Source organism: Onthophagus taurus, chromosome 11 (genome assembly GCF_036711975.1).
Source record: "Onthophagus taurus isolate NC chromosome 11, IU_Otau_3.0, whole genome shotgun sequence".
In the NCBI taxonomy this organism is placed as follows: domain Eukaryota; kingdom Metazoa; phylum Arthropoda; class Insecta; order Coleoptera; family Scarabaeidae; genus Onthophagus; species Onthophagus taurus.
This window is the reverse complement of record NC_091976.1, coordinates 30527096-30551230: the sequence shown is the minus strand read 5'-3', so window position 1 is coordinate 30551230 and position 24135 is coordinate 30527096. Positions and strand designations below refer to the sequence as shown.

General features: G+C 32.3%; 1 protein-coding gene and 1 long non-coding RNA gene across 3 annotated transcripts in view; one reads left to right on the top strand and one right to left on the bottom strand.

The window, feature by feature from the left end:
• Positions 1-12356, bottom strand: part of LOC111416878 (uncharacterized) — a 63700-nt gene extending 51344 nt beyond the window's left edge. The window contains exon 1 of one of the 2 annotated variants that reach the window (XM_071200004.1): positions 11865-12356. The gene's annotated coding sequence lies outside the window, so the exon portion shown is untranslated. Of the gene's footprint in view, positions 1-8980; positions 9192-11864 lie in introns of those variants that run through there. The other variant, XM_071200005.1, reaches the window with a different exon arrangement.
• The window catches only part of LOC111420760 (uncharacterized), a 155454-nt gene that overhangs the window by 106326 nt on the left and 24993 nt on the right, over positions 1-24135 (top strand). The window lies entirely within an intron of this gene.

Below are 24135 nucleotides of genomic sequence, written 5' to 3'. Positions count from 1 at the left end.
TTTCGTTTTATTTTTTAAATAATTCACTTGCAACATGGATCTACACTCTAAATCGTATTTTTGTTTTCTCCTCCGTCTTAGGTTGGTACCCTTCCCTATCCTTTTACATTGGGTTGATGACGTCACGTGGAGCAGACGTGGAGCTTCCTATCTAGAATCGGCGTTTCTATACTAGTTGCCTAGTTATGTTACCAACCACCAGAGGAGGTTCCGCAAAATACTCTGCTAAAGTAGCAGCATCAAGAGTGTGTTGATATAACACCAAGTGATCGCATTGTTTTCCAAAATGTCTTAGGAGTGGCTCCAGACAACCTCTGACCATAGTGTAATCTTTTAGCGTTTTTGCATCGATGATTACAACGGTTGCGCAACACACGATAATGTTCCGGATTGGCAGCAGAAGGGCTACGTTTGAACAATAACTTAGCACGATGGCATTCCCGCATGAGAGACTTAATCTCATCATTTAGCCAGGGTGCCGGTATGTGTCTAACTCTCCGTTGCCTCTCCAGAACATGCTTGTTATAGAGGTCGAGAACTTTGGAATTAAAGTATTCTACCTTCTAACTTCCTTTGATAGAACCATATTTGACTCGTATCCTGCAATTTCTTATGCTTTCTCGGATTACTTCTCGTCTGTTTTTGTAGATAGCACAATCGATATCTTAGTGGTTGCCCATGACTCTGGGGTTTTGTCGTGGTTTTCCGCTATTGCAATTCATAATGTTCTGTTGCATCTTGACCAGTTTTCTAGTCCTGGTCCGGATGGTATTCCAACTTTATTCATAAAAGAGTTTGCTACTGAACTGTGTACGCCACTGTTTCTTATTTTTTCCTTACTTGAAGGTGTTTTCCCAAGTTTGTAGAAAACGGCTTTCGTTATTCCAATATTTAAATCCGATGATAAACAGTTGGTATCTAATTACCGTCCTATTTCTATCCTTTCAGCTATCTCTAAGGTCTTTGAAAAAATTTCCCTCGAATATCTAAGTCTCTCTATTTCTCACTCTATAATGCCCCTAAAATCCTTTGATGGAACCATATTTGACTCGTACCCTGCAATTTCTTATGCTTTCTCGGATTACTTCTCGTCTGTTTTTGTAGATAGCACAATCGATAGCTTAGTGGTTGCCCATAACTCCGGGGTTTTATCGTGGTTTTCCGCTATTGCAATTCATAATGTTCTGTTGCATCTTGACCAGTTTTCTAGTCCTGGTCCGGATGGTATTCCAACTTTATTCATAAAAGAGTTTGCTACTGAACTGTGTACGCCACTGTTTCCTATTTTTTCCTTACTTGAAGGTGTTTTCCCAAGTTGGTAGAAAACGGCTTTCGTTATTCCAATATTTAAATCCGATGATAAACAGTTGGTATCTAATTACCGTCCTATTTCTATCCTTTCAGCTATCCCCAAGGTCTTTGAAAAAATTACCCTCGAATATCTAAGTCTCTCTATTTCTCACTCTATAATGCCCCTAAAATCCTTTGATGGAACCATATTTGACTCGTATCCTGCAATTTCTTATGCTTTCTCGGATTACTTCTCGTCTGTTTTTGTAGATAGCACAATCGATAGCTTAGTGGTTGCCCATGACTCTGGGGTTTTGTCGTGGTTTTCCGCTATTGCAATTCATAATGTTCTGTTGCATCTTGACCAGTCTTCTAGTCCTGGTCCGGATGGCATTCCAACTTTATTCATAAAAAAGTTTGCTACTGAACTGTGTACGCCACTGTTTCGTATTTTTTCCTTACTTGAAGGTGTTTTCCCAAGTTTGTAGAAAACGGCTTTCGTTATTCCAATATTTAAATCCGATGATAAACAGTTGGTATCTAATTACCGTCCTATTTCTATCCTTTCAGCTATCCCCAAGGTCTTTGAAAAAATTACCCTCGAATATCTAAGTCTCTCTATTTCTCACTCTATAATCAATGAACAACATGGTTTCTTGTCTGGGCGATCGGTGGAGTCTAATCTGTTGTCCTATGTAAACTTTATTCATTCTGCTTTAAACGAGGATACTCAGATTGGCGCAATCTACACCGACTACTCCAAAGCCTTCGACAAAATCGATCATATTATTCTTGTACAGAAACTTTTCTCCTTTAATATTCCAGAAGCTCTAGTTCACTATGTTTCTGGTTACAGACATATCACATCCAGTATACTTCAGGGCAGTCATCTTGGACCTTTATTATTTGCAATGTACATAAACGATATATCTTCTTGTTTTAAATTTTCTAAGTTTTTACTCTATGCCGACGATTATAAATTATTCACAAGGATCGGGTCTAATCTGGACTGCCGTAGACTACAGGAGGATCTTGACCGCCTGCATGAGTACTGTAGCCTCAACAAACTTTACCTAAATTATGACAAATGCCAAAAAATTACATTTACTTGAAAACGTTATTCTCTCAACTTTCCTTATAACTTTAACGGTACGGCTATCCGGTCCACGGATAAAGTAAAAGATCTTGGCATCATATTGGATTCCCCCCATGTATGCGGTGCATCGTGATTGTATAGAAGCTATACAGCGACGCTTTGTACGTTATTTGGCACATAAATCTCATCTACCTTACTGCGATTACGATAGGCGTTGCGTAGTCTTTAACTTATTGCCTCTGCAGCAACGTCGAATTATTTCTGGCTTGATCTTCCTTTTCAAGCTTGTTAATGGCATGCTAGATACCACCGATCTTCTGCCTGAATTGAGCTTCAACGTTCCACAACGGCTTACACGTTACAACGCCACATTTCGATTTAATATAGCTAACACCAACCTTTATCAAAACTCGCCATTAGTTCGAATACTTAATTCCTATAACCAGGACTTCAACCATGTATCCTCTTTGACGTTTCTTTGCGCTCTTTTAGAGAACGTGTATTAACTAACGTATTTTCGTTATTATGAGGATGTTTTGTTGGATATTCTCCCTGTATGCATCCCGAATATGTAATAAATAAATGGATACCTCGGGCGAAGAGTTTGTGATGTTGTGTGTAGCTTTAGAAGAAGAAAACGAGAGGAAAAACAGTAAAAAGTGTAAGTGGGTCCGTGAAATCAACCTGAAGAGACAAGATTATGGGGAATTTCATCATCTATTCCCAAACCTTTTAGACGAGGAAAAATTTTTTAAGTACTTCCAATGTTCTGGTTATTTCTTCAGCAGATTGAAAAAATTTTGTCAAACGGTCCCCTTTTCTATGTATTTCGTTATATTCAAGAAATCTAGGTTTGAACTATTTAATCTTCTGTTTGTAGCTTCTTTTATGTGATTCACCATCTTCTAAACTATTTATTTCTTTACCATTCACCAATAATGTCATGTCCCGTGTATCTTCCGTCTTTCCTGAAGTAACACCATTTCAATTTTTTGAACTGCCACTCTTAAGCCCATCTTAGGTTTTTTACGACCACTTTAACAGCATTTATTGCTCTGTCCTCAAGCTGTATTCTATCCTTTACCTTGAACCCAACCCATCAAGTTCTCATGTGGCCAAATAGTGTCAGGTTAGCATTCCTTTTGCCTTGCCAACGGACTAAAATCCTTGCTGCTCTCCTCCAGAAGAATCCTCGCGGGTTTTCATCGGAGTGTTTTCCATTTCTTTTATTTTCTCGTTTCATCTTCACCTAGAATCCAAACCCAGCCTCTCTTCTCTCTCCTTGGTAATCATCATCGCCCTTATATACGTGTCTATGACATTTTCTGGCGTTATTCTTTGTCTCATCCTGATATTGACAAGCTCTCTTCCCCTTTTAAAAAGAGAGCTGTGTCGATTTAAGATGGAGATTTCTAGAGGGACGGCATCACCCAGGGCTTGTAGAAGTTCCGAACCCAACTCATCCCAATTCAACCCAACCCAACTCAACCCAACCAATTGAAACAGAGCAGCTATCGCAATACTTCATCGCGGAAAGGAGTGAGGTTGGTGGCCAGAGAGACCCAAGAGAGGGCCAATAGATATTGGATAAGGGCCTAGCCATCTAATGTGGGCACTTTTAATTTCTGCAATAAGTGTTGTTCTTCGTATAGCTGCTACAGCTCGCGGTTAGTACATATTCTTCATTCGTACGGTATATTTGGGTTTTGCTTCTTCGCGACAGCAATCGTGACTTCACTAATATGTTCTATTTCCAGACTTAATCCCTCCTTCGTCTCTATGTGGCTGCGCACAGCTCTCCACTAAGTCTTCTTCTGTCTAAATGATGTGCTGATCTATTGAGTAGTGTTCACCCAGGGTTAATACTCTTCTTTGTCGCCATGGCCAAATTAAAAAATATACAAGAAAGGGAATAGCTTGAATCTATAGCTCTACTAAAATTTAAAAAATAAATAATTTGGGAAACTTTTTATATGAAATACATGTTCTTTTTAAGTTCATGATTTGCTTTGAAGTTAATTCTTTTTAAAGCTAAAAGCCGTTTTAATTAAGCAGCGGCATCTGTTACACTCGAAATTTAATTATCAAAACCCTCCGAAATGGACAGTGCACAAAATAAACCGTATTGAAATATGAACGTTTCTAAATAATTCGTTAAAGAAATGATTTTTGGTTTAATTTAATAAAATAAATCGAAAATAACATGATGATAATTTACTTCGTAACATTCATATTGCCCTTAATTTGTATTCGAATTGATATTGGAAAGTTCCGAACTACACTAATACAATGCCTGGTTAATCCAATTATAGTTCGAGGCTCTCTCCGCGTGACAAATAACTCAATTAATCGACCATAAAGCAACAAAATTGTCACAGAAGTTGATGTACATTTTAATTAATTCCTATAAACGTTAAGTTACTATCGATGTCCTTTAATTCTTTACGTCTTCTCTGAATCTCGCTTAAAGTGGCTGGAAAATATTTACTCGTCGGATTAAACTCTGGCGTTCGTTGTGTGTAAACTGTTACCTTCTAGCTATTTCTTCCGGCACCCTCTCAAACCTAAACTAGAAACTTCTCTATCTTCTAATCCGTCGCGGTCGATAACGTCGCGTTCCAACGACTTTGCAAGTCACGGAAAGTCGTTGTATCAGATTAATTGAGTTTTCAGAACCGCTTCTCGGACGTATACAAAAGGAAAATGTGTAGGGATACTAAATATAGAATGACAAGAGGTTGTGATAAGGGTTAATTTTATTTTGTGGGTATTTTAATGATACATAAAATTGTTTTAAAAACAAGTGATAGTAAATTAACTCAAAGTTTCCGAACTAACTTGTCCAACATGTTACCTGAGTTGAGCCAAGTTCATTTTGATACTGATGTGGAACATTTCTGTTAATTGAATTCTCATTTCACGTTGAATTTTCAAACTATGTTACATTAACGTAAAGATTCTTTCTTATTGTTAGTAAAAGATGTTCGTGATTCTAAAAATCTTTTATAGATGCGGAAATGCATTAGAACTCCGTTTGTTCGGGTTAGGTCCTTTGATAAAAATACAGTGTTTTAGCTCTCTTTTGTTCGCTCTGACCGAGTTACTTCAGTCGTCGAGTGTAAATATGGTAATGTTATCAGGAGAATGGAGCGAACCGATAAACTCGGACGGATGTAAATCACAGAGCAAGCTTGTATCGACTTTGTAAAACCGCAACGTAAGGAAAATTCAAACTTTCAACTCAATTCGAACTTTAAAAGGAACCAAAAAAAAGTTACACTTTAAAAATTTATCGATTTCCAATATATCGATTTCGAATTTATTGAATTGGCGATAAAAGAAAAGAAAAAAAAGAACGTTTTAGTAGGTGAGATAGATTTACGATGAGCGAATTAAACTCGATGAAATATTGGAACGGCATGGAAATTTTAACCGATTATTTATCAGCAAATATTTACCCCGCATTTTCATTACCTACGATTCCAAACATATGTGGCAATAAAAATTTTAATTCGTTTAAATATTTCAAATACTCAAAATACAATTTGAATTACGAAGTTTACTTATTTCGCCTCACTTTAAATCAACCGTTTCGATACAAGTACCATAATCAATATTTGATGAAGGTCGACGTAATACATTCGAATTCCCGAATAATACGATTCAATCGAATTAAGTTAAGCCGATTGAAGAAAATTCGATTTCCAAGTTAGACGTCTTTACATGCATATGCAATATTCAGAAACTGGTACACGAAACTTATACAAAATTGCCGAATAATAACTAAAACTAGAACTAACACTAGACCGAGAACTAGAAACATTCGGGTTTTGCCGCACGTCTCTCAAGGCGGCTAAACCCGAATGATTCTAGTTCTAGGTCTTGTGTTAGTACTAGTGATAGTGTAAAACTAGAACTAACACTAGACCGAGAACTAGAAACATTCGAATTTAGTTCCACGTCTCTCAAGACGGCTAAACTCGAATGATTCTAGTTCTCGGTCTTGTGTTAGTTTTAGTGATAGTATTAGTGTAAAACTAGAACTAGCACTAGACCTAGAACTAGAAAGGATCTGGTATTTAGAATTTTTCTGAAATGCCATTGTTCGCCGAAAAAGATTTTTGGGAAAAATTTATAAACTGAATGTACCCATGTTTATGGGACTCAAAAAAACTGAAAAACTACCGCCATAAATGAGTTTGCAAAATTGTCTAGCAGTATTTAGCTTTCTGCCAGCAACATTTAATCTTCTACAAGCAGTATTAATATTCTGGAACCGATTTGTAGTCTATTGGTAGCAGTACCTAACCTTGTATAAACAATATCTATCTTTTTAAGCACAGTCTAGTATTGTATAGGTAGTATTTGTCTTCCGCAAAGAATTTTTGGTCCTCTATAGGAAGTATTTAGTCTTCTACAAGCAGTATTAGTATTCTAGAACCAATTTGTAGTCTATTGGTAGCAGTACCTAGCATTGTATAAACAATATCTATCTCTTTAAAGCAGTTTATAATATTGTATAGGTAGTATTTGTCTTCCGCAAAGAATTTTTGGTCCTCTATAGGAAGTATTTAGTTTTCTGCAAACAGTATTAGTATTCTGGAACCAATTCCTTGGCTATTGGTAGCAGTAATTGCCTTCCATAGACAATATTTATCTTCTGCAAACAGTTTCTAGTATTGTATAGGTAGTAGTTGTCTTCCGCAAGGAGTTTTTAGTCTTCTGTCGGTAGTATTTACTCTTCTACAAGTAGTATTGGTATTCTGCAACCAATTTGTAGTCTATTGGTAGCAGTACTTAGGTTTCTATAGACAATATCTATCTTTTTAAGCAGTTTCTAGTATTGTATAGGTAGTAATTTAGGAGTAATTCTTGATGAGGGTCTAAGCTTCTGTGATCATATCAATGCATGTTTGAAAAATACCTACATAAACATGAAATTAATATATAACATGAAACAATTCATTTCTCAAAAGTTAAGAACGTTGTTATGTGACTCTTTAATATTATCACATTTCAATTATGCCGATGTCCTCTACTCTCCGTTCCTTACCTATCACTTGCGAAGTAGAATTCAAAGAGTTCAGAACTCCTACATTCGTTTAATTTTTGGAATAAAGCAACGAGAGCACGTATCTCATAAACTGCTTGATTTAAATTGGCTCAATATGTGGAACCGACGTACAGTCCACACTGCTGTACTTTTCTATAAGATAGTTTCAGCTGGACTCCTCCTTATCTGTTTAATAAAATACGCACTCGATCCGATGTGTACTCTATTAATGTTCGATTCAGTCTTCCGCAAAGAATTTTTGGTCCTCTATAGGAAGTATTTAGTCTTCTGCAAGCAGTATTAGTATTCTGGAACCAATTCCTTAGCTATTAGTAGCAGTAATTGCCTTCCATAGACAATATCTATCTTCTGCAAACAGTTTCTAGTATTGTATAGGAAGTATTTAGTCTTCTACAAGTAATATTGGTATTCTGCAACCAAACGAATACGAATGCGAGAACAGTGTTCGATGGTAAATTGTACCCTGCGGCGCAAAATCAATTTGGGTCCAACTCCTGGTCTGCAAGCTTTCAACCCAAATTCCTTTAGTCTTCGGCGAATTGTCCACGCACTCACATTTATACCTCGGACCTGTCGAAGCCCATTTTTCGTCTGTACTGACGTTAAATGATGATAAGTAAAGCTATAACACGTATAAATCTGTCATCAACAGTAGTGGTTTTTCGATTTCTACTGCTTCCTGCCCTTCTCTTATTTCTTCCAGTTAGTGTAAAACGTTCTACCACTCTTTTAATAGTGGAGCGATGAACATGAAGGTTTCTTGCAACATATTCATAATTTTCAGTACTTAAACCCATGGTACTAATCTTCTGTACAAAAAATCACTGTCCAACTGTCGTTAGAACAACAATGAGCGAAGCCACCTTATTAAAAAAGTAACGTATCTTAAGTAAATTGTTAGTGACAAATTCATTTCGCATTTTTTAGAGACATGAACCAAAAAAACAAAATGTAGGGAACGAATGGTTCTTAACAAAAATTATAGTTTTGAAACCATTTATACACTAAATTATTCCACAGGGTGTTTTAAAATTAGGATCCTAGAACGACGTTTCAATTAAGCCTGTATATCGACTAAATGACCAGCATTTAACAAAAGGCTGGATGTTGAACATGAAATTTGACATTTTTATCTACAGTTTGTTGAAATAATCATGAAAATTGAACGAAAAATGAAAAAGTTATCACATTTCAAATTTTACCAAATATTAGCTTGTTGCGTTTTTTTACACCTGAGTGTAGTTTTAGGTCTTGTGTTAGTTCTAGTGATAGTGCTAATGTAAAACTAGAACTAACACTAGACCGAGAACTAGAAATTGCTAGAAAATGTTAATTAGCATAAGATAGTACCACTGTTATTAGAACTAACATTAGAACTAGAACTAGCAACATTCAGGATTTGCCGCCCGTCTCTCAATACGGCTAAACCCGAATGATTCGATTCTGTTCTAGGTCTTGTGTTCGTTTTAGTGATAGTATTAGTAGTAACTAGAAACATTCGGTTCGTTAACTTAGCTTACTTTGTAGATTACTGAAGTTCTCTATCTGTAGATTCTTGATTGGATTGGAATAATTCTTCGGAATGGTTGGTTAATTGGATCAGGAACCAGTTAATTTTCTTGTTTATTATTACAGGTGAATAATTTTAATTCAAATAATCTTCTTATTTAACTTATTAAATAATAAGTTTACTATTTTTGAGGTTATGCCACAATGGTGATTGACAAATAACCTAACTTTTGTTTCGGTTGTTTAAAAGATCGCGGACAAAATTAGCGTGTACTCCTCGTCACGTTCGAAATCACACTAAAATCTGTCAATTTCGTTTGTTTACTGCTACCACGTTTTAAATAACGTTTTCTGATTGGTTAAAGTCTTCACCTTGAAATTCGTTATTTAAATTTCTCCGGTATCGCCAACTTTGAAATGTCAAATGTCACCAATTAAATTTAATCAAAAATTATTGAAATTTCTATTTTAACAATATTTATGTATTAAATGTTGTAGTTTTGTCGTTTTAACTTTGTTTGTGGTGATTTCGAAACATTTTCTTTTAGATTTCAACGTCCAGCTTCAAAAATATATTCAAATATTTAATCTACGGATTTTCGTCCAATTCTTCATCAAGACTTCCATATGATGTTCTTGATATGCTAAGATTATCTTTTTCAATAGTTTCAACCGAACAAACATGAAATATAATAAGAAATTAATTAAAAATTAAATTGGAGGTTATATCACTGTCAAAATTCTACAAAATTATTACTTCGTATTGACTTTACAGGGTTAAATGGAAACAATCACTGATTCGTTTATTAAATTCGTTATTTTTTTTCTGATTACAAAAATGTAGGGTTTCTTATTGTTTTAGAATTAAGTTAAAAATAAACTTTTTTTTTAGTGTCGTCAAAGCAATTAAATTTACAGTTTCCTGTAAATTATAACTAAAAATTAAAAAAAACATATTTCTGATATTTGAAACAAATACATTTGTTGAACTATTTAATTTGTATTTGTTTTACACAAAAGTTGGAATAGATTGCATTATTTCACATTTTTTATTAATATTTAATATTATTATTAAATGACTTAATAAATTATTGATAGATGGCGCTAATATATATTTCAAAAATATTCAAACATTTTCTGAAGTGTCAAATTAAAAATCCTGTTTTTTAAGATGGATTACGAAAATTACGAAAAGTTTAACATGTTAGAATGTTACATATCAGACAATAAAGTAAATTTTATATAAATTTTTAGTAGAATAATTTTTAGTTATAGTACAGTAATTTACAGGAAACTGTAAATTTAATTTCTTTGTACAGGGTACATGGATTAAATACAATAAAAAACGTAAACGGTTAACAATACATAATGAGAGGGAGAGAGGGAAGTCTCGTCACGTATAAATGATGCAAGACCATGAAGAGGAATATCGTCCAGATGTTCTAAGATCCATCGGGAGCACTAGGGAGAAGAAGGATGTTAGAAGAGAAGATGAGGTGCGAATCACCCACTTCGTTCCCGGTACGAGGTAAGCAGATAGAGATGTTCTATGATTCATTATGAAGACAGTAAGTAGAGGAAAACGAAGTTGAAAATGAAAGAAACAGATGGAGGAGGCCAACTTTGAAGAAATGTCTTTCTTGGTGTCAAAATCCTAGGCCAGATATCCGTTTGCAGATTTTCTCCAACCTCGTAAAAAGAAAGGTTGGGTTGATTTCAATGGACTAGAGGCAGGTGCTGGGGATAAGGCGGAAGGAAGTAGATGGATGGGGAAATAGGAAGAATTTATAGACAATCTGGATATACCTAAGTTATTATTGTTGTCCAAGCATCAGCCACAAACGATATAGATTTAATTAGTCAAAAAGCAAGAAAAAAACACAAAGAATTAACGGAGATGATTTCAGCTATACAACTATTTACCAAAAAGGTAGAGTTTTAGGAACAAATCTGCAATACCAAGCACTTTCCAGTATTTTCAGAATAAACATCCTTTCCATCATGTGGAAATAATTTCTAGGTCAAAGCTTGCTTTCAAATCCCGCGTTAAAATTTTTAATGAGACATCACTGATGGCAAAATTAACTTCTTCACCTTTCACGGTAATTAACATTGAGAAATTTTCAACTTCGCTTTGGCGAAGAAAACACTGCGATAGAAATGGAAGTTATTTTAAATAATTTTGTTATGCGGAGTTGGCATGAAAATGAAAAAATAAGTATAAAAGTTGAGATTTTGTCACAAAATTTTGAGTGACACATCATCTTATAAACCAACTGAAAAGCAATCTCGCGAATGGTGCAACCAAGTTTTGGAGCTTAAAAGTTGCCCTACCTTTAGTCTATAACGTTATTACGAAATTTATGATGACATTAATCCGTCCACAATCTTGCGGAGTTTAATGCCGGGTTAACACCCAACGTCACATAATCTTAAAGCTTTTATCAAAGTTATAAATAAGACTTTAGTTGAAAAAGAAATTTTTAAAAAAATTTTAAATTCAATTGATAAACGAGGTATTTTGTTATTTTGTTGTTTTGTTATTTTATTTTTTTTATTTCAGCGCGTTGTTTTTGAATAAATAAAACATAAACACATCCGGGAAAGTTAACAAGATTTTATTTTGTAATTTTACGAGCGGCACAAAAACACATTTAATGAACGGCTTTTTTCGTTTTGCGTTAAAGTATTTTCAGTTTAACTGAAACGATGATATGCGTCCTGAAAATAAGCTATTGATCCTTTTTTTTCAAACCTCAACCGGTTGCGGTTGACCTTAACAGTTTAAATTATAAAAGTGATCTATCAATGTCATGATCAAGGTTTATCAAATTATAAGGTAATTTTAACGTACATTGATTTTTTTTTTGGTTATTAAAAAAACGTTATACTTACAGTTTTGAAAGTTAAAATTCATATTTGTGGAGCTTATTTTAAAATTAACACAAGAAAACGTTTTTTTTTTTAATGTTAAATTGAAATTTCGTGTGTAAAGGTAAAGGTTGGAGCTGCTTTCCGGCGCGAAGCTCGCGTGATAACTGTTTTGATATCGAAACTGCTGTTGCTTCAATTTCAAACTTTGCAGGATGCGCGCCAACCAAGGGCTCTCGTTTCACCCCACCAGTTTTCTCGTGCGACAGAATGGCGCAGGACCTATATATGAAGGGCAAACGGAAAACCTCGCGAGAGTAACCGGAATACGAGTCCCCCCAAATATTTGCCGGGGCTACAAAATTCATTGGGAGATCGCTTTATTTATTTTCTCCACTCAGTATGAATACGTAATATGTTACAGATGTAAACAAGCCGAATCGAAAACAAACACTTTCCCAAAGGATTTCTCGTTATGGCGGTTAAGCTTTTAAATAAACATAAATGTTTATATAGAAACTAGTTCGTTTAAATTAAAGATAAAACAATTTTTCCTTAATTAAAAGGGGGCAAAAAAAATTAAAAAGAATTTTAATTAACTCTCCGGCACCTCCACCATTTCTTTAAAACAACTTTCACATTAAAAATTTCTCATCATTTTAAACGAAATCATTATTTGTACTAATTTAGTATTTAAATATATTCAGAATAATTTATTGATTTAAACTTTCAATACGTTCCAATTAAATTAAGTGTGATGAAGCGTCTGAATATGCCCAGAAACTTTCTCTATTAGTTCTAGTTTTTATTGTATTGTTATTCAAATTTAATTTATTTTGTCTACAAAGGTAGTACAATGCGTTGCAAAAGAAAAGAACATAGACCAATAGAAAACACAGTACAATGCAAAATCTCTAGACTACAAAGTGCGAACACTACCAGATTCATTGAGTTATATTGGAGATTTGATTGATGTTTTAACTCTTTGTGTCCCAAGAAGTCAAAAAATTTGAAACTTTGTGACAGAATTAAAAAGCTATCAAAATACACTCAGTAAAGGCCATTGGAATCAATTTTTCGCATAATCTAAGTGTCAAAAAAGATGTTAATTTAAAATTTTCTGGAAGCCGCGTTTATCGAAATTAAGAAATGAAACTTATTTTAAATTGAAGCTTAAAGCTTTCTGTTTAAATCGATGTATAATAATCGTTGGGTTGAATTAGAAAATATTGAGAAGAAGAGTATTGAGTTAAAACTAACATTTTCGTATAACCAAAAATTGTCAAAAAAGATGCTAATTTAAAAATTCCTGGAAGCCGTATTTATTGAAATTAAGGAATGTGACTTATTCTAAATTAAAGCTCAAAGCTTTCTCTTTAAAATGATGTATAATAATTGATGGGTTAGATTGGAAAATTATAAAAAAAAAAAAATTTGAAATAAAGCTTACATTTTCGTATAACTTAAAAGTGTCAAAAGAGATGCTAATTTAAAAATTCCTGGAAGCTGTGTTTATTGAAATTAAGGAATGAAACTTATTTCAAATTAAAGCTCAAAGCTATCTCTTTAAAATGATGTATAATAATTGATGGGTTGGATTGGAAAAATATTAAGAAAAAAAATGTTGAAACAAAACTTACATTTTCGTATAACCTAAAAGTGTCAAAAAAGATGCTAATTTAAAAATTCCTGGACGCCGTATTTATTGAAATTAAGGAATGAGATTTATTCTAAATTAAAGCTCAAAGCATTCTCTTTAAAATGATGTATAATAATTGTTGGGTTGTATTGGAAAAATATTAAGAAAAAAAATGTTGAAATAAAACTTACATTTTCGTATAACCTAAAAGTGTCAAAAAAGATGCTAATTTAAAAATTCCTGGAAGCTGTGTTTATTGAAATTAAGGAATGAGACTTATTCTAAATTAAAGTTCAAAGCTTTCTCTTTAAAATGATGTATAATAATTGATGGGTTGGATTGGAAAAATATAGAGAAAAAAAATGTTGAAATAAAACTTACATTTTCGTATAACCTAAAAATGTCAAAAAAGATGATAATTTAAAAATTCCTGGAAGCCGTATTCATTGAAATTAAGGAATGAGACTTATTCTAAATTAAAGCTCAAAGCTTTCTCTTTAAAATGATGTATAATAATTGATGGGTTGGATTGGAAAAATGTTAAGAAAAAAAATGTTGAAATAAAGCTTACATTTTCGTATAACCTAAAAATATTAAAAAAGATGCTAATTTAAAAATTCCTGGAAGCTGTGTTTATTGAAATTACGGAATGAGACTTATTCTAAATTAAAGCTCAAAGCTTTCTCTTTAAAATGATGTATAATTGTTGGGTTGGATTGGAAAAATGTTAAGAAAAAAAATGTTGAAATAAAGCTTACATTTTCGTATAACCTAAAAATATTAAAAAAGATGCTAATTTAAAAATTCCTGGAAGCTGTGTTTATTGAAATTAAGGAATGAGACTTATTCTAAATTAAAGCTCAAAGCTTTCTCTTTAAAATGATGTATAATTGTTGGGTTGGATTGGAAAAATGTTAAGAAAAAAAATGTTGAAATAAAACTTACATTTTAGTATAACCTAAAAGTGTCAAAAAAGATGCTAATTTAAAAATTCCTGGAAGCAGTATTTATTGAAATTAAGGAATGAGACTTATTCTAAATTAAAGTTCAAAGCTTTCTCTTTAAAATGATGTATAACAATTGATGGGTTGGATTGGAAAAATATTAAGAAAAAAAATGTTGAAATAAAACTTACATTTTCGTACAACCTCAAAGTGCCAAAAAATATGCTAATTTAAAAATTCCTGGAAGCCGTATTTATTGAAATTAAGGAATGAGACTTATTCTAAATTAAAGCTCAAAGCTTTCTCTTTAAAATGATGTATAATAATTGATGGGTTGGATTGGAAAAATGTTAAGAAAAAAAATGTTGAAATAAAGCTTACATTTTCGTATAACCTAAAAATATTAAAAAAGATGCTAATTTAAAAATTCCTGGAAGCTGTGTTTATTGAAATTAAGGAATGAGACTTATTCTAAATTAAAGCTCAAAGCTTTCTCTTTAAAATGATGTATAATTGTTGGGTTGGATTGGAAAAATGTTAAGAAAAAAAATGTTGAAATAAAGCTTACATTTTCGTATAACCTAAAAATATTAAAAAAGATGCTAATTTAAAAATTCCTGGAAGCTGTGTTTATTGAAATTAAGGAATGAGACTTATTCTAAATTAAAGCTCAAAGCTTTCTCTTTAAAATGATGTATAATTGTTGGGTTGGATTGGAAAAATGTTAAGAAAAAAAATGTTGAAATAAAGCTTACATTTTCGTATAACCTAAAAATATTAAAAAAGATGCTAATTTAAAAATTCCTGGAAGCTGTGTTTATTGAAATTAAGGAATGAGACTTATTCTAAATTAAAGCTCAAAGCTTTCTCTTTAAAATGATGTATAATAATTGTTGGGTTGGATTGGAAAAAAAAAGAGAAAAAAAATGTTGAAATAAAACTTACATTTTCGTATAACCTAAAAATGTCAAAAAAGATGATAATTTAAAAATTCCTGGAAGCCGTATTCATTGAAATTAAGGAATGAGACTTATTCTAAATTAAAGCTCAAAGCTTTCTCTTTAAAATGATGTATAATAATTGTTGGGTTGGATTGGAAAAATGTTAAGAAAAAAAATGTTGAAATAAAGCTTACATTTTCGTATAACCTAAAAATATTAAAAAAGATGCTAATTTAAAAATTCCTGGAAGCTGTGTTTATTGAAATTAAGGAATGAGACTTATTCTAAATTAAAGCTCAAAGCTTTCTCTTTAAAATGATGTATAATAATTGTTGGGTTGGATTGGAAAAAAAAAGAGAAAAAAAATGTTGAAATAAAACTTACATTTTCGTATAACCTAAAAATGTCAAAAAAGATGATAATTTAAAAATTCCTGGAAGCCGTATTCATTGAAATTAAGGAATGAGACTTATTCTAAATTAAAGCTCAAAGCTTTCTCTTTAAAATGATGTATAATAATTGTTGGGTTGGATTGGAAAAATGTTAAGAAAAAAAATGTTGAAATAAAGCTTACATTTTCGTATAACCTAAAAATATTAAAAAAGATGCTAATTTAAAAATTCCTGGAAGCTGTGTTTATTGAAATTAAGGAATGAGACTTATTCTAAATTAAAGCTCAAAGCTTTCTCTTTAAAATGATGTATAATAATTGTTGGGTTGGATTGGAAAAAAAAAGAGAAAAAAAATGTTGAAATAAAACTTACATTTTCGTATAACCTAAAAATGTCAAAAAAGATGATAATTTAAAAATTCCTGGAAGCCGTATTCATTGAAATTAAGGAATGAGACTTATTCTAAATTAAAGCTCAAAGCTTTCTCTTTAAAATGATGTATAATAATTGTTGGGTTGGATTGGAAAAATGTTAAGAAAAAAAATGTTGAAATAAAGCTTACATTTTCGTATAACCTAAAAATATTAAAAAAGATGCTAATTTAAAAATTCCTGGAAGCTGTGTTTATTGAAATTAAGGAATGAGACTTATTCTAAATTAAAGCTCAAAGCTTTCTCTTTAAAATGATGTATAATAATTGTTGGGTTGGATTAGAAAAATATTGAGAAAAAAAATGTGGAAACAAAACTTACATTTTAGTATAACCTAAAAGTGTCAAAAAAGATGCTAATTTAAAAATTCCTGGAAGCCGTATTTATTGAAATTAAGGAATGAAACTTATTTTAAATTAAAGCTCAAAGCTTTCTCTTTAAAATGATGTATAATAATTGTTGGGTTGTATTGGAAAAATATTAAGAAAAAGAATGTTGAAACAAAACTTACATTTTCGTATAACCTAAAAGTGTCAAAAAAGATGTTAATTTAAAAATTCCTGGAAGCCGTAGTTATTGAAATTAAGGAATGAAACTTATTTTAAATTAAAGCTCAAAGCTTTGTCTTTAAAATGATGTATAATAATTGTTGGGTTCGATTGGAAAAATATTGAGAAAAAAAATGTTGAAACAAAACTTACATTTTCGTATAACCTAAAAGTGTCAAAAAAGATGCTAATTTAAAAATTCCTGGAAGCAGTATTTATTGAAATTAGGGAATGAGACTTATTCTAAATTAAAGCTCAAAGCTTTCTCTTTAAAATAATGTATAATAATTGATGGGTTCGATTGGAAAAATATTGAGAAAAAAAATGTTGAAATAAAGCTTACATTTTCGTATAACCTAAAAGTGTCAAAAAAGATGCTAATTTAAAAATTCCTGGAAGCTGTGTTTATTGAAATTAAGGAGTGAGACTTATTCTAAATTAAAGCTCAAAGCTTTCTCTTTAAAATGATGTATAATAATTGTTGGGTTGGATTAGAAAAATATTGAGAAAAAAAATGTGGAAACAAAACTTACATTTTAGTATAACCTAAAAGTGTCAAAAAAGATGCTAATTTAAAAATTCCTGGAAGCCGTATTTATTGAAATTAAGGAATGAGACTTATTCTAAATTAAAGATCAAAGCTTTCTCTTTAAAATGATGTATAATAATTGTTGGGTTGGATCAGAAAAATATTGAGAAAAAAAATGTTGAAACAAAACTTAGATTTTCGTATAACCTAAAAGTGTCAAAAGAGATGCTAATTTAAAAATTCCTGGAAGCTGTATTGCTTGAAATTAAGGAATGTGACTTATTCTAAATTAAAGCTCAAAGCTTTCTCTTTAAAATGATGTATAATAATTGTTGGGTTGTATTGGAAAAATATTAAGAAAAAAAATGTTGAAACAAAACTTACATTTTCGTATAACCTAAAAGTGTCAAAAGAGATGCTAATTTAAAAATTCCTGGAAGCTGTGTTTATTGAAATTAAGGAATGAGACTTATTCTAAATTAAAGCTCAAAGCTTTCTCTTTAAAATGATGTATAATAATTGTTGGGTTCGATTGGAAAAATATTGAGAAAAAAAATGTTGAAACAAAACTTACATTTTCGTATAACCTAAAAGTGTCAAAAAAGATGCTAATTTAAAAATTCCTGGAAGCTGTGTTTATTGAAATTAAGGAATGAGACTTATTCTAAATTAAAGCTCAAAGCTTTCTCTTTGAAATGATGTATAATAATTGTTGGGTTGGATTGGAAAAATATTGAGAAAAAAAATGTGGAAACAAAACTTACATTTTAGTATAACCTAAAAGTGTCAAAAAAGATGCTAATTTAAAAATTCCTGGAAGCCGTATTTATTGAAATTAAGGAATGAGACTTATTCTAAATTAAAGCTCAAAGCTTTCTCTTTAAAATTATGTATAATAATTGATGGGTTAGATTGGAAAATTATAAAAAAAAAAATTTTGAAATAAAGCTTACATTTTCGTATAACCTAAAAGTGTCAAAAAAGATGCTAATTTAAAAATTCCTGGAAGCCGTATTTATTGAAATTAGGGAATGAGACTTATTCTAAATTAAAGATCAAAGCTTTCTCTTTAAAATGATGTATAATAATTGTTGGGTTGGATTAGAAAAATATTGAGAAAAAAAATGTGGAAACAAAACTTACATTTTCGTATAACCTAAAAGTGTCAAAAAAGATGCTAATTTAAAAATTCCTGGAAGCAGTATTTATTGAAATTAGGGAATGAGACTTATTCTAAATTAAAGCTCAAAGCTTTCTCTTTAAAATAATGTATAATAATTGATGGGTTCGATTGGAAAAATATTGAGAAAAAAAATGTTGAAATAAAGCTTACATTTTCGTATAACCTAAGAGTGTCAAAAAAGATGCTAATTTAAAAATGCACCGAATAGATGACTACAGTTTAAATTGAGTGTTTAAAAGTACCGGTACTTTACCGTCGGGACACAAAGAGTTAAAAGAAGAGGATCAGACCGTAGAGTATTTAAAAAGTAAAATAAGCTTGTTCATATTGAAAGATGAAGAATCCACAAATTGTGACCAAAAGTCAAATGCCTTTTTTACAAAGAAACAGAATTAAGAAGTGTGTTATAAATGTGGGAATCTAGGTCAAAGCTTTCCCTTTAAAATGATGTATAATAATTGATGGGTTTGTCACTGGTGAGTGATAAATCAACTTGTTTCAGGAGTTAGTCCACAAATTTCAGAGATGTTTTGTAATGACGATGAGCTCATCTCGATGCAGCTTTTCTAGGCACATGGGTTGGACGAAGGGGTACCATTAAATACTCTGCGCGTTCTCCAGACCTTGGACTTCTTTTTGTGGGAATATCTCAAAGACAAACTTTATCACACCAAACCAAGAACAGTCGATGTATTGAAATTGGAAATTGAAAGACAATGTCTCGATATTCCTAATGACGTTTTCAGCCCTTTCCTTGATCCATCTCGGGCACTTTCATTTTCTGCTCTCTTGTGCTTGTATAAAAAAATCCTGAATCCAACCATGACCCGAGATAACCTGACTCAAATGATAGTTGATACTCTTTCTTTTGACCTCCTTGAAGCTGCCTCGATTTAAGATGGAGATGTCTATAGGCAAGGCATAACCCAAGGCTTCCAAATTTCCGAACCCAACCTAACTATGTGGTTGTCGTTGTATTCGATGACTAGTATTTGTTTCTCTCGTTAACCACAAGTCCAGCTCTTCTTGATTCTTCTTCAAACTGCGCATAGCTCCCCATTAAGTCCTCCTGTATCTTTGTCAGTAAATCAACATCATCAGCATAGGCTAAATGATGCGCTGATCTATTCAGTAGTGTTTACCCAGGGTTAATACTCTTCTTTCTCGCCATGGCCAAATTAAAAAATATACAAGAAAGGGCTTCGTTTTGTTTCAATCCATGGTTTTGCATTAACCGTGCGTCTGAAGAACAATCAAGAAGAAAGAAAATATTATTTTTTTGTAATCTTATTTGAAAGAAACGTCAAACAAGAAATCATGTTAAAGATTTAAAACACTTCGTGGAATTCTGTATAAAGCAAATAATGCCGTTTTCATAATATTGCAAAACTGTTTTTCACGATGATTGACATTTGTAAACAAAACTTATCTTACCTACCTTTCCTTCACTGTGTAATTCACATTACGAAAGAAATTTTATGGTATAATTAATATTTGTAAACAAAACTTACCTTACTTAACATTCCTTCACGGTCTAATTGACACAAAAAGAAAACTTCACGGTCTAATTGACATTATAGAAGAAAACTTCATGGTATAATTAATGTTTATAAACAAAACTTACCTTACCTAACATTCCTTTACGGTCTAATTGACATTACAAAAGAAAACTTCACGGTTTAATTGACATTTCAAAAGAAAACTTCACGGTCCAATTGGTATTATAAAAGAAAACTACCGGTCTTAACAATCCTTCACGCTTTAATGGGGTTTCAAAAGAAAACTACCTGTCTTACATTCCTTCACGGTCTAATTAACATTATAAAAGAAAACTTCACGGTCTAATTGGGGTTACAAAAGAAAACTTCATGGTATAATTAATGTTTATAAACAAAACTTACCTTACCTAACATTCCTTCATGGTCTAATTGACATTACAAAAGAAAACTTCACGGTCTAATTGACATTACAAAAGAAAACTTCACGGTCTAATTGGCATTGTAAAAGAAAACTACCGGTCTTAACATTTCTTCACGCTTTAATGGGGTTCCAAAAGAAAACTACCTGTCTTAACATTCTTTCATGGTGTAATTGATATTACAAAAGAAAACTTCATGGTATAATTGGCATTACAAAAGAAAACTAACCTTACTCAACATTCCTTCACGTATGATTGACGTTTGTAAACAAACTTAATTGCTCAACTTTTTAGCTCAAAGATCAACATCAAGCTTCTTAGGTTGAATTAAGTCAAAATTTATTCAAATAAATTTCTTTATGTAAAGTAGTCCAAACGATTATTAAAATAAAGTTGCTTACTCCTAACAAGAACTAATTGCAGTAAGCGACAGCTTTAAAAAGCTCGGTTTATACACGCAACAGGAATATCATTTGAGAGCACAAAGTTTAACCAGAGGGAAAACTTGGGCAACTTGTTTTTACTTGAACGAGCAAGGAGCTGTTTCTTATGCGGATTAACTTTTATCCTTCGTAAATTATTCATCCAAATTAAATTAATTTCATTAACATAAATAGCTATTTTAGTTGTAACATTCAATTATCGATAAATAATTGTTTGATATCGGTTTATTTTGTATCATATCTGTTTAATTTTATGACAGGCGAATAATTTCGCGGTGTGAGTTTTCCATCAAAACCAATAAACGATGATTTATCACAAAACGAGGCAATTACGTGCACCATTTAGCGCATAGTTCGTGACCAATATTTCCCTTCCATCTGTCGCAATTACGCATATTAATTGGAGGCAATTTGTCTCAAATGGAAACACAAAGAGGGGTCACTAAATAATGCCATAAACACACCTATTATAAAGTTATTTTAAATTATTAAAAAAAATCTTTGATTCAATCGATATTGTTATCATAGTTATCTTCTCTGCTAAAACTTTAACTCTTCCTTATCGTTGATCCTTATTAGTATTAGCAGATAATCTGCATACCCAAATAACTTTGCACACTCATACTTAATTCCGAACACCTCATCATACTCCCAAAATATTTCCATGTCAGGAAGTCTCTCCAGCATCAAATTCCAATTCAAGTTATCAAACGTCTTCGGTTTGTGCAAAAAAGATAACAACAAAGAAATTAGGTACTAAGAAATCTCTCCTGTATCAAGCTTTGATTGAAGATCTTAAGAAACATATCTGGCATAACTGCCATCTTTCTCATAACCACCTCTGCTCTGATACCTTCGTGATCCATCGTCCTCTACCACATAAGGCTTCAAAATTGCATTGTCTAATCCCACAGCTTTTCAGCACTCTGCTTAAAATACATTCCAGCTTCCAATGACAAATCTATTAAATATTATTATTATTATTAAAGATTAGCACTCACAATAATATCACTCAGGACCACATAGTAGCACATTAAGAGTATTCAAAGTTGGTCGAATAGTTGTGTCTTTAAAATATTTGATCAGATTCAATGAATTTTCATAAGCAGACTCTATGCTTGTTATATTATAAATATTTCTTGCTTGTTCATATAATGTACATTCTATAATGATGTGTTCTAAAGTGAGTTCCCTATTACAATTTGATCACTTGGGTCTCTGCTCCCCTTTCAACATATATTTGAAGGTCAACGATGTATGGCCAATGCGCAATCTACTTAGATTCACTTGTTCTGACCTGCTTAATTCCATTTCGGAACTTATTCGATACACATGGGGTTTGAGTTTTCTCAAGAAACTTGGAGTATTTTGCCATTGTTCTTCCCAGCTGTTATAAATCAAGGATCTTACATGTTTTGCAATATCTTTATGTCTGCAAAAGTTCACATCCATTGTTGCTTTATTTGCAGCCTCGGATGCTGCACAATCAGCACGTTCATTCCCCCCAATTCCAACGTGACTTGGCACCCATATAAAAATTACTCTATGATTTTGTTTTGTGATGCCGAATCACTTATTATAGTAGAAACCACGAGAGCTGGCAGTAACAGATCGCTTAAAAATGGTATGAATCAAGATATGGACGTACGACTTAGATTATGTCACCACACACATTTAAATGTAGGTTATCTTAGTAATGGAGGTTGTATGTCAAACATTGTCAAAGATATTATCTAATGATTTTCTTTTCAAAGAAAACATTTTCGGCTTGTGAAAACTCTAACAGATTCATGACAACGCTGACAAGACGTTTCGAATTGAGATTATAATTATAGAGTTACATCCCTTAGAAGAACAGACGTACTTTTTCGACGTGGCCATTTGAATTGTACAGCAGACATATTAAACTAATGCTATCTCTTTCTAACACACATTACTCTCTAGCGGTTTGTGAACTACGTATGGCATTTGTAAGAGCGGAAAACGATGATTTACTGCCAGCTCTCGTGGCGTCTACTATATTAAAAAATTGTGGTTATTGAGGTTCAGGTTATTTAGTGCTTGGAATATTGCATATAACTCTGCATGTTCTGTATTATCGACTGATATTGCACTACCAACACCGTTTCCTTTTTTTGATACATCAGTGTAAACACAAAAAGGATCAGGGTAAGTATGCACTATGTTGTGAAAATCATTATAGTCATATTGTCTATAGTTGAGCGCCCTCGTCTATAACTTAATTGATAACCAGAGCCGCGACGGTTCGGGCTGTTGATGTCACCATCTGTATAGAGTAGCGAACGGGTTAGCGTAGTAGTGACATGCTTCTATCGAGCACATCGATGTGCCGCAACGTAACGATACTGGTTGGATGCTGGCCCATGTAAAATTTGGGGGGGTTCTCTGCGGTGCAGCGTTCAATAAGTGCTTGGCCGATTGCCCGACTAAAACTCAACCAGTGGCGTGGTATACTACATGTGGCGTGATGTAGTCCATGTGGCCCGAGTCTCTATCGTAAGGCGACGAGCCGCCAATGAGTTGACGACAACGTCGCGGCTCTGTTGATAACTAGATATAAGATTTTGTTTCTCTAATGTATGCATTAGCCGATAATTAACCATTTTTTCAAGTATTTTTCCAAGACAAGATGTTAAACTAATGTGTCGGTATTTGTTAGGTGAAGTAGGATTTTTATTTTCCTTTAAAATTGGAATAATTACAGCTTTCTTCCATGACATTGGGTTGGGTTCGGCCCAGATGTGGTTATAGATTTCAAGTAGAAGATTTTTTGCATTCAATGTCAGATTTGAAATAAGTAAGTATGATATTTCATCTAAACCTGCTGAAGATTCTTTTAAATTTTTTAGTGCGCGTTCCATTTCACTAAATTTGAAAGGTAAATTGTAATCATATTCAGTGTCTGAGGATTCAAATTTTTTGAACTACTGGCATAGGAAAACTTTGCAGCCAAAAGGTTAGCTATTTCTAAGTTGGAGGATAAAATGATGTTTTTGTCATCAATTAAGTGCTTTATTACAAACTGCGGTATATATTGTGATGTTTTTCCAAATGGACCGCAAATAGTCCCTCTTCTTTTGAAAAGAATTATTTTAATGAAAACATTACTAAATTTTATAATAATTTGTTTTTTTATTAAATTGAAAAAAAATTTAAATATTTAAACAGAATTGTCGAATTAGCTCAGGGTTAAGGCAGGTTCTGGTAATACTGTCAAGACAAACATTTGCACAACTTAAGATGCAATCAAATTGAGATGTTGTCGACAAAATTAACAAAATATACTGATTATATAAACAAATAATC